The 10,015-nt window shown below is 37.9% G+C and overlaps 1 pseudogene; it reads left to right on the forward strand.

The window, feature by feature from the left end:
• Window positions 1-393: 393 nt before the first annotated feature.
• The window catches only part of LOC103609809, a 24,442-nt pseudogene continuing 14,820 nt past the window's right edge, over window positions 394-10,015 (forward strand).

The raw sequence follows: 10,015 nt of genomic DNA on the forward strand, positions 1-10,015 counted from the left end.
TTTAATCAGGCCCTCTTACCTCAGGGCCAGTTGGGGGTGGTTCAGTAAACAAATTGTGTGTGTGTTTGTGTAGGTGTAGTTAGTGCACCTGCATGGCACCACCACCTTGGCTCGAGTTTACTGCTTCAGGTGGCTGCTGCCACACAAGCAGCCATGCCTTTCCAACCTGTGGCTTCCAGGGACCTCTTTGCTGGTTACCTAGCTCATAGACCTGCGTGTAAAGGGTCTGGTAACCCAGCCTGGCATATAAAGGGTTTGTGACCCAGTCTGGACAATGGGCTTGAGGGGTCTGTGAGCTCCAGACCCAGCCCTAGCTCAACAATTGGCCCAGTCAGGGCAGGATTACCAGCAGGTAAAAGAGCCCGACAACGAGTGTGGTCATGTAGCCACACAATGGGCATAGTCTGCGACAGAATCCTGAGCAGTTCCAGGAGCCGAAAACCCTTGGAAGAAAGAGGAAATGTGGCTACTTTTGAATATGCTATGCCCTGTGGACACCTTCCTGTTGACGGGGATCTGGTTGCTGCACACTATACTGCAAGGCAGCTCAATGGTCTGCACTTGGCAGAGCTGTAGGAGTGAGGTTGCCCAACGCTTTAGGGATCCAGGTGCCCCAGTGTGCTTAATGTTTGCCCTGTTTGGGTTTTGGATTTGTTTGTGGGCCTGTTTTTTCTTTCTATTCCTTCCTTCTGGAATGGGAATGTGTATCCAATCTCTGTCCCACTGTATCTTGGAAGTAGATAAACTTGTTTTTGACTCTTTACAGGTTCACGGCTGGAAGGACTTTTGCTTTTGGTCTCAGAGGAGACTTTGGACTTTGGACTTTTGAGTTGGTGTTGCAACAAGCTAAAGACTTTTGGGATTGGGATGGAATGTGTAATATGTGAATGTAAAGGTCATTTATCCTCATAAGGGAACATTGTGGAAGGTTCTGAACGTGTAGATTGTCTGGCAAGAGACCCTGAAGGGGAGGATTGTTGGGAAAATAGAACAATTTAATCAGGCCCTCTCACCTCAGGGCTGGTTGGGGGTGGTTCAGTAAACAAATTGTGTGTGTGGGTGGGTGGAGTTTGTGCATCTATGTGGCACTGCCACCTTGGCTGGAGTTTACTGCCTCAGGTGGCTGCCACCACACAAGCAGCCATGCTTTCTAACCTATGGCTTCCAGGGATCTGTTTGCCAGTTACCTAGCTCATAGACCTGTGTATAAAGAGTCTGGTGACCCAGCCTGGCATGTGAGGGGTCTGGTGACCCAGCCTGGTATATGAAGGGTTTGTGACCCAGCCTGGACAATGGACTTCAGGGGTCTGTGAGCTCCAGATCCAGCCCTAGCTCGACAATTGGCCCAGTCAGGGCAGGATTACCAGCAGGTAAAAGAACCCGACACCTGGTGTGGTCGTGTAGCTTTCCACCCACCTAGTCCTCTTTTTTACTATAGCATAAATAGGTCTCAGGGCTTGAGCTACATGGGAAATAAAAGAGTGCCAATAGCCCATTAGTCCCACAAAAGCCTGTAGGTCTTTTGCAGTTGGAGGAACAGGAAAAGTCTGTATTTTATCAATGACTGCCTTTGGCATAACTTTTGTCTTACCTAACCAGACACCTCTCAGGAATTTTACTGACTGCCCCATCATTGGATCTTGTGGGTATTTATTTCTGATTTCCATTTCTTCAAGTATACCTACAAAAACACTGCAGTTTGGGAAGAGATGGCAAATCATCATTGATTAGCATAGGATCATCAATATAGTGATACATTTTGAGGAACGCATTCATTTTTCATCCTTACAGGTCTCTAGCTGCCATGCCATAATAGATGGTAGGACTATGTAAGTAGCCTTTGGGCAGTACCTGAAAGGTCCATTGTCCCGCATCCATAATGAAGGCAAACTAATCTTGAGATAAGTCTTCTAAAGGAATGCTGAAAAAAGCATTTGCTAAATTCAGCATACAGTGGTATGCCTTAAGGGAGGTAGATATCTGTTCTAGCAAAGAAGCTATGTGAGGCATGGCAGCATGTATAGATGGAGTTACCTTGTTTAGTTCTTGGTAATCTATTCTCATGCACCATGTACCCTCGGGCTTCCTAATCTGCCACAAAGGGCTGTTAAATGGACTTTGGGCTGGCCGTATCACCCCTGTTTTCTTTAATACTTACCAGGCAGTTTGTACTACTTAATGGTAACTACTTGTCAAGGCCTGGGTAGTACTACAGGGTACAAGTTTGCATACCCCACCCATACAGGTTTGATCCATGGTGGTCATCAGATCCAAGCCCAGCAAAACATCTACTACTAAAATACAATCTGGAATTGGAGAAATATATATCAAGGAAAAATGGAGGGGGTAGTCTCTCAATTTGTAAGTACAAACTTGTCTGTCTAACTGATTGTTTGGACCCCATATCTACCAATGGCTTGAATCTCACTTCTAAATTTAGCTGGATTGCTATAAATCACTTGCCTCCGTGTCAATTAAAGTCAATACTGTCTGTTTATTAGTGTGGGACCAATACTTGGATAATTCTACATGGGACCCCAGTCATCTCCTTCCCCCAACGGCATGCACCAGAGGGCAATATTGTCCCAACCCATAATCCCTAGGGGTTGGGGGCATCCATCCCTCAAAGTCTTCCTGGAAGTGAGGGGCACTAGCTTGCACCTCCAATTTTTCTATATTTGGCTTATAGGAAGTGAATTGTTTTTCTTTCTTTCTTTTTTTTGTCCTTTTTTGAGACCGGCTGCACCTCGCTCAGCCAGTGAGCACACCGGCCATCCCTGTATAGGATCTGAACCCGTGGTGGGAGCGCTGCTGCGCTCCCAGCGCCGCACTCTCCCGAGTGCGCCACAGGCTCAGCCCGTGATTTTTTTTTTTTCTTTTGGGAGAGCTTTCCCTAAGGTTAGAAGGACTGAATTTGACTTCTTTTGGAGTGCCTGTAAATACCAGATTTTGCCATAACTGTTTACAGAAAAACCTTCTGTGGTCCCAATTTTTGGCATCCTCCTTCTTAGAGTCCTTGATTTTGTCAAGATTTTTGTTTCCCTTATGGCAAATTCTCCCAGTTTCACTTAAATCAGCAATTATGGATGCTACTGTCTGGATAAGTTGGCCAACCATTGGGGCAAGCATTGAGACTAGAGTCCCATACCGAACCGTAGAATCTTATTGCAAAATTTTGCTTTCCATTCCTGCTGTAAACAATTCTTTATCTGGTCCCTTAAAGTGTGGGACATAGATGGAATTTTTTATTCCTAATTCTCTTACCATGTCATGCAGTTCTTCCATACTGGTCTTTCTTAATAGGGGAGATGGCACATCCCCTTTGTTTGGCCAAGATAATTTTACACCTGCCTGGACCCATTCTGTCAGATTTTCCAGGTGGTGCCAGTTTGCTCCAGCCCCAGCAGCATACAGCTGCTGCTGCAGAGCATATTGTATCATCATAAATGCTGTATTTGACATCTCAGAGCCATTCAGCATTGTCATTTCCTCCTGTGTCCCACAGCCACCACGTACTGTGATAAGTCATTCACTCCCTGAAACCTATGTTCCTTTTACAGCTTGGCCTAAAGTTAAGGTGTGATTAGCCAGTGAAGAAGAGGAATGAAGTTAAACAGAAGTAAGTGTGGCATGCAGAGCACAAAATGGCATTGGTTTTGTTCAACCTCTAATAACTTATAAAATCATAATTCAGTTAAAAATGCACACTCAGGAGCAATCAATGTTAAGCCTTACTTTTTTCCTTTATGACCAATAATATTAGGATTTGTTTATGAATATCAAGCAAAAACTTTTCAAAAACAAATTCTACAATCATTTTGAAAAACAAATAAAATAAGCCAAATGCTATGTAATTTTATTTGCTTAAACTTGAAAAAAAAACTTTTAAAAACATCAGACTACCAGAATAATGGGAGTAAGTTCACAAGAGTAACTAATGTTAAATTATGTTTGGCCTAAAATGGTTTCTTCAACACAGTAAACTGTAACCTAACTTGATGTGTAGACAGACTATCCCAATTCCTATAACCTAACTTGATGTACAAGCAGACTATAACCTACTCTTGTAAAAAGTAGCCAAGTCTCAACGAATTACAGGCAGCCAACTGTTCTGTACCTCACTTCTGTTTTCATATGTCACTTCCCCTTTTCTGTCTATAAATTTTAACTGACCATGTGGCAGTGGTGAAGTTGCTCTAAATCTGTCCTGATTCTTGGGGCTGCCTGATTAGAAAATCATTCTTTACTCAAATTAAACTCCGTTAAATTTGTCTAAAGTTTTTCTTTTAACAGATGGCATCAGAAGTGGGATACAAAGTAGAGCTTCCACTGATCCCCAGGAGCATCAGTTGATCAAGCAAGGTACCTGCAGGACCAACTATGTCCATTGCTGTCTCACAATAACTGGGGATAATGGATAAGTTCTCTCTTGGATTCTGAAACTCTGCACATTTGTGTTTTGTGCTCTCCAAGATTGTTTGAGCAAATTTTTTTATCTGGACTCATTTTGGAAGTTGAGACAGAAAGTGGACTGGGTCCAGGAGAGTACTGGATGCAATAATTTAACTGTATTGGATTCAGTTAGAGGCCTCAGATGTCTGGCTGGGTCAGACAGACAGAAATTTGACTTTGTTCAGGGTCGCACTAGCTTTTTCACATGTCCTTAGGTAGGGAAAAATCTTTGGTCAAGTTAATCAAGGAGATCTAAGAGCCAAAGCTGAGATTTAACATAAAAATGTAATCCTTAATTTCTGAAAAACTGAGTCTTCTGCCTTCAAGCTACGCCTACCTTTGCAAGTATAAGTTTTAAGCCCTGGAAATAGTAAATGCATTCAAAAATGGTGAAATCTTACTAAAGATTATTTAGAATTACAGCGGAACCTTCCAAATGAACAACAATGCATCTAAAATTGAAGGCTCCCAAATTAGGCATATCCAGGGATGCCTATTGATGTGTAGAAGTTTCTAAAAATTTCAAAATTTTTGTTGCTTCTTTTAAAATAATCCTTTACAAAATGCAGATAAAAAGCTTGTGAATAATTGAAAAAAACCCTGAATCTGCTAATCTTTTGGCTCAGTTGCTGCCTTCCCCCCCAAAAAAGGCTGGAAAGTGTTTATTTAAAAATAGTCTCTCAGGTAAAGTAGGCTTGCTTCTTGTTCAGGCCTATCTATGCTGAGTTCAGGCATAGAGAATGCTTTCTTTGCTCTATTCATTCATCCACCCTGAACTCAGTAATTTTAGCTATGAAACAGGAGCTAAGTTAAAAAGACCTCCTGTTGAATGAAATAAGTCTCCAAAATACAACTTTCTGGCATTCAACTGGTATTTTGAACAGACTTCTGAATTTTCTTCTAGGCTCATCTAATGTATCTCCTCCTAAAATCCTATGGTGAAATTCCATGATTTTATTTTATATTCATGTCCAATGTTTATTTTGTATTGTTCTTTCTTTTGCGTTCTTTCTCTGCTTTGAGATGTAAATTTTCTACCCTGCTTTCTCTAAAATCGTGAGAGAGCTTTGGCCACATGGTACAGATAAGCTTTGACTTGCTTCATATAGAGACTCTTTTTCCAACTCTTTTTAAACTAGTGAGTTTTATATATTATCTGTCTCATTACTAAAATTTTAAACAAAAGCTATAAGATCTTTATTTGTTTCTGTTTTTTTTAAAATGTGTTTATGTATACATGTGTGGGCTGTACATTGTGTCTACATGATTTCCTATACATGTGTTAGTATATAATCTACATCGTACTAAATTGGCTTATAAATAACATACACTCATTGAGTTAGATAGGCCTGAATGTTTTTCAAGTTCATATGACTTTAGTAAATAGGGCTAATTTTTAAAATTGTTGGTAAAACAGGTATGTTTTCAGAATTTAATTTAGACATTTTTGCCAAGTTTGATTATTGGTCAAAACAAATTTATACTGTCTCTGATATTTTAAAGTCATAAAATTTTTTCTTTCATTAACCTAGCAAATGGTTTGTCTATTTTTCTTGACTTCTCAAAAAAAATGACTTTTTATTTCATTGATCTTTTGTATAATTTTTTGGGTCTCTATATCATTTAGGTCTGCTCTAATCTTAGTGATTTCTTTCTGCCTACTAACTTTGAGATTGGATTGTTCTTCTTTTTCTAGTTCTTTTAAGTGTAGAGTTAGGTTGATTACTTGAAATGTTTTTTTTTTTTTTTTAAGAAGGAAAAAGACAATCTTTATTATAAAATGACATGATTGTGTGCAGAGAAAATCCTATGAAATCTATATAAAAGTTAATGGAAGTGGCAAGTGAGTGTACCACTGTCACAGGATTCAAAATTTATATAGAAAAGCTAAAAAAGACTTTCTAGTTATTAGCAATAAGCAATCATAAAATAAAAACACTAAATATTGGTCTTAGTAGCATCAAAAATGAAAAGAACTAATGGATATATATTGGAAATTGGGACATAGGGAATTACTTTGGAAATTATAAGTTTTGCTGAGAGAAATTAATGTAAATTGTACATTGGAAATTACAGATTAACAATATTGAGTCTTCCAAAACATGAACATGGTATGGCTCCAATATTAAGGTCATTAATTTCTCTCAGAAATCTTTCTATTTTCTGATGTAAACAATTATTGCTATGAAATCCCCCCTTAACACTGTTTTTGCAGTATCCCACAGGTTTTGATATAATGTACCTTTATTTTTGTTGCTTTCTAGAAACTTTTTGATTTCCTGTTTAATTTCTACTTGGACCCATTGGTCATTCAGGAGCCTGTTTAATTTCCATGTATTTGTATACAGGCCTGAGTTCCACTTGTTATTAATTTCTAGATTTAACACCTTTTGGTCTGAAAAGATAGTTGACATGATTTTGATATTTTTAAAGTTATCGAGACTTTATTTGTGGCTTAACATGTGGTCTGTCTTGGAGAATGTTCCATGTGCTTATGAGAAGATATACATTCTGTAGTTCTATGAAATATTCAGTAAATATCTTAAATATCTTAATATCAGTAAATATTCAGTAAATATTTGTTGCCTGGATGCCCTGTCTAATTATGAGATAGGGGTGTTGAGATTCCCAATTATTATCATATTGGGGTCTGTCTTTTTCTTTAGGTCTAATAGTGTTTGCTTTATATATATGGGTGCTTCAGTGATGGGTGCATATGTATTTATGATTGTTGTATCTTCTTACTGGATCAATCCCCTTATCATTATACAGTGGCCTTCTTTGTCTTTTTTTATGGCTACTGGTTTCAAACCTACTTTATTAGATATAGTAATAGCTACTCCTGTTCTTTTTTGGTTTCCATTTGTGTGGTATATCTTTTTCCATCTCTTTGTTATTAGTCTGTGTGCAATTTTACTGGTGAGATGAGCCTTTTGAAGACAACATACAGCTGGACCTTGCTTTTTGATACAATCTTTCAGTCTGTATTTTGAGTGAAAGTTTAGCCCATTTACATTTAGGGTTGTTATTGAGAGAAAAAAAAAGAAACACATAACAAAAATCAGAACTGAAAAAGATGTTAAAACTGATTCCACGGAAATACAAAAAATCATTAGAGACAATTATAAACAACTCTACATCAACAAACTTGAAAACCTGGTTAAAATGGATACATTTATGGACACATACAAACTACAAATATGGAACCAAGAAGAAATAGAAAACTTGAACAGACAAATAATAAGCAACAAGACTGAATCAGTAATCAGAAGTCTACCAACAAAGAAAGCCCAGGACTGGATGGTTTTACTACTGAATTCTGCCAAACCTTTAAAGAACAATTAATACATATTCTTTTCAAACTATTCTAAAAAATTGAAACACAAGCCACTCTCCCAAACTCATTCTATGAGGCTAATATCACCTTGATACCAAAACTTGACAAAGATACAACAGCAACAACAAAAAACTACAGACCAATACCTCTGATGAATAATCCTTGATGCAAAGGATTATTTGCAATAAATGCAAAAATCCTTGATGAGATACTAACAATCAGATTACAGCAACACATTGAAAACATTACACACCATGATCAAATAGAATTCATCCCAGAGATGCAAGGATGGTTCAACATATGCAAGTCTATAAATGTGATACACCACATGAATGAAATCAAGGACAAAAACCATGTGATTATCCCAATAGATGCAGAAAAAGCATGTGACGAAACTCAACATCTCTTCATGATAAATGCTCTCAGCAATTTAAGTATAGAAGGAAAGAATCTCAACACAATAAAAATCATCTACATCAAGCCCACAACTAATATCACCTTGAAAGGGGAAAAACTGAAGGCTTTCCCTTAAGAATAGGAACAAGACGAGACAAGGATGCCCACTCTCACCACTCCTATTTACCATTGTACTGGAGGTACTAGCCAGAGCAATCAGGCAAGAGAATGAAATAAAGGGCATCCAGATTGGAAAAGATGAAGTCAAATTGTCTCTGTTTGAAGATGACATGATCCTATATATAGAAAAACCTAAAGACTATCAGAAAACTCTTAGAGTATTACTTCAGTTATACTGCAGAATGCAAAATTAATGCCCCCAAATCAGTTGTGTTTATATTCTCCTATAATGAACTAGCAGAAAGAAAAATCAAGAAATAAGCCTATTCACAATAATCACTGAAAAAGTAAAATACCTAGGAATCAATTTAACCAAGGAGATTAAAGATCTCTATAATGATAACAAACTACTACTAAAAGATATTAAAAAGGACACAAAAAGATTGAAAGACCTTTCACACTCTTGGGTGAATGATGGAGTTTGGATGTGTTTTCCCTTCCAAAACTCATGTGGAAATTTGATCCCCAATGTGGCAGTGTTGGAAACTGATTGAGTCATGGGGGCAGACCCCTCGTAAATGGATTAGTGCTCTCCCTGGGGGAGGGGGGATTAATGAGTGAGTTCTCACTCTATTAGTTCCCACAAGAGCCGGTTGTTTAAAAAGGCCCTGGAACTTCCTCTCTCTCACTCTCTTACTTCCTCTAAACATGTGATCTGCTTGTATGCACCAACCAGCTTCCTGCCACTTTCTGCCATGAGTAGAAGCAGCCTGAGGCCCGTGCCAGATGCAGTTCTCCCAGAATCATTAGCCAAATAAACCTCTGTTCTTTATGAATTACCCAGTCTCAGGTATTCCTGTTATAGCAACACAAAACAGACTAATACAGGTGGGAAAAATAAACATTGTGAAAATGTCCATACTACCCAATGTGATCTACAGATTCAATGCAATCCACAAGAAAACACCAATGACATTCTTCTCAGAAATAGAAAAAACAATTCTAACATTTATATGGAACAACAAAAGATACCAAATAGTCAAAGCTATCCTGAGGAAAAAAAAAACAAAGTTCGTGGCATAACACTACCTGACTTCAAATTATACTACAAAGTGATAGTAACCAAAACAGCATTGTCCTGGTATAAAAATAGACACTCAGACCAGTGGAACAGAATAGAGAACCCAGAAATTAACCCATAGATTTACAGCCAATTGATATTTCAGAATAGTAACAAAAACATACATTGGGGAAAAGACTGCTTTTTCAACAAGTGGTGCTGGGAAAATTGAAGTTCCATGTGCAGAAGAATGAAACTAGATATGCACCTCTCACTGTATACTGAAATAAACTCAAAATGGTGTAAAGACTCAAGTATAAGACCTGAAACTGTAAAACTTCTAAGGGAAATATAGGAGAAACACTTCAGTAAGTAGGACTGGGCACAGAATTTATGAACAAGCACCCCAAAGCACAAGCTACAAAAGGAAAAATAAATAATGGGATTATATCAAACTAAAAAGCTTCTGCACAGGAAAGGAAACTATCAACAGAATGAAACAATAACCTACAAAGTAGGAGAAAATATTTGCAAACTATACACTGACAAGGAATTAATATCCGGAATATACATGGAACTCAAGGAATTATACAGCAAAAAAAAAAAAAAAAAAAAAAAAAAAAAAAAAAAAAAAAAAAAAAAAAAAAAAA

Source organism: Galeopterus variegatus, unplaced genomic scaffold (assembly GCF_000696425.1).
Source record: "Galeopterus variegatus unplaced genomic scaffold, G_variegatus-3.0.2 Scaffold10116, whole genome shotgun sequence".
NCBI classification, from domain to species: domain Eukaryota; kingdom Metazoa; phylum Chordata; class Mammalia; order Dermoptera; family Cynocephalidae; genus Galeopterus; species Galeopterus variegatus.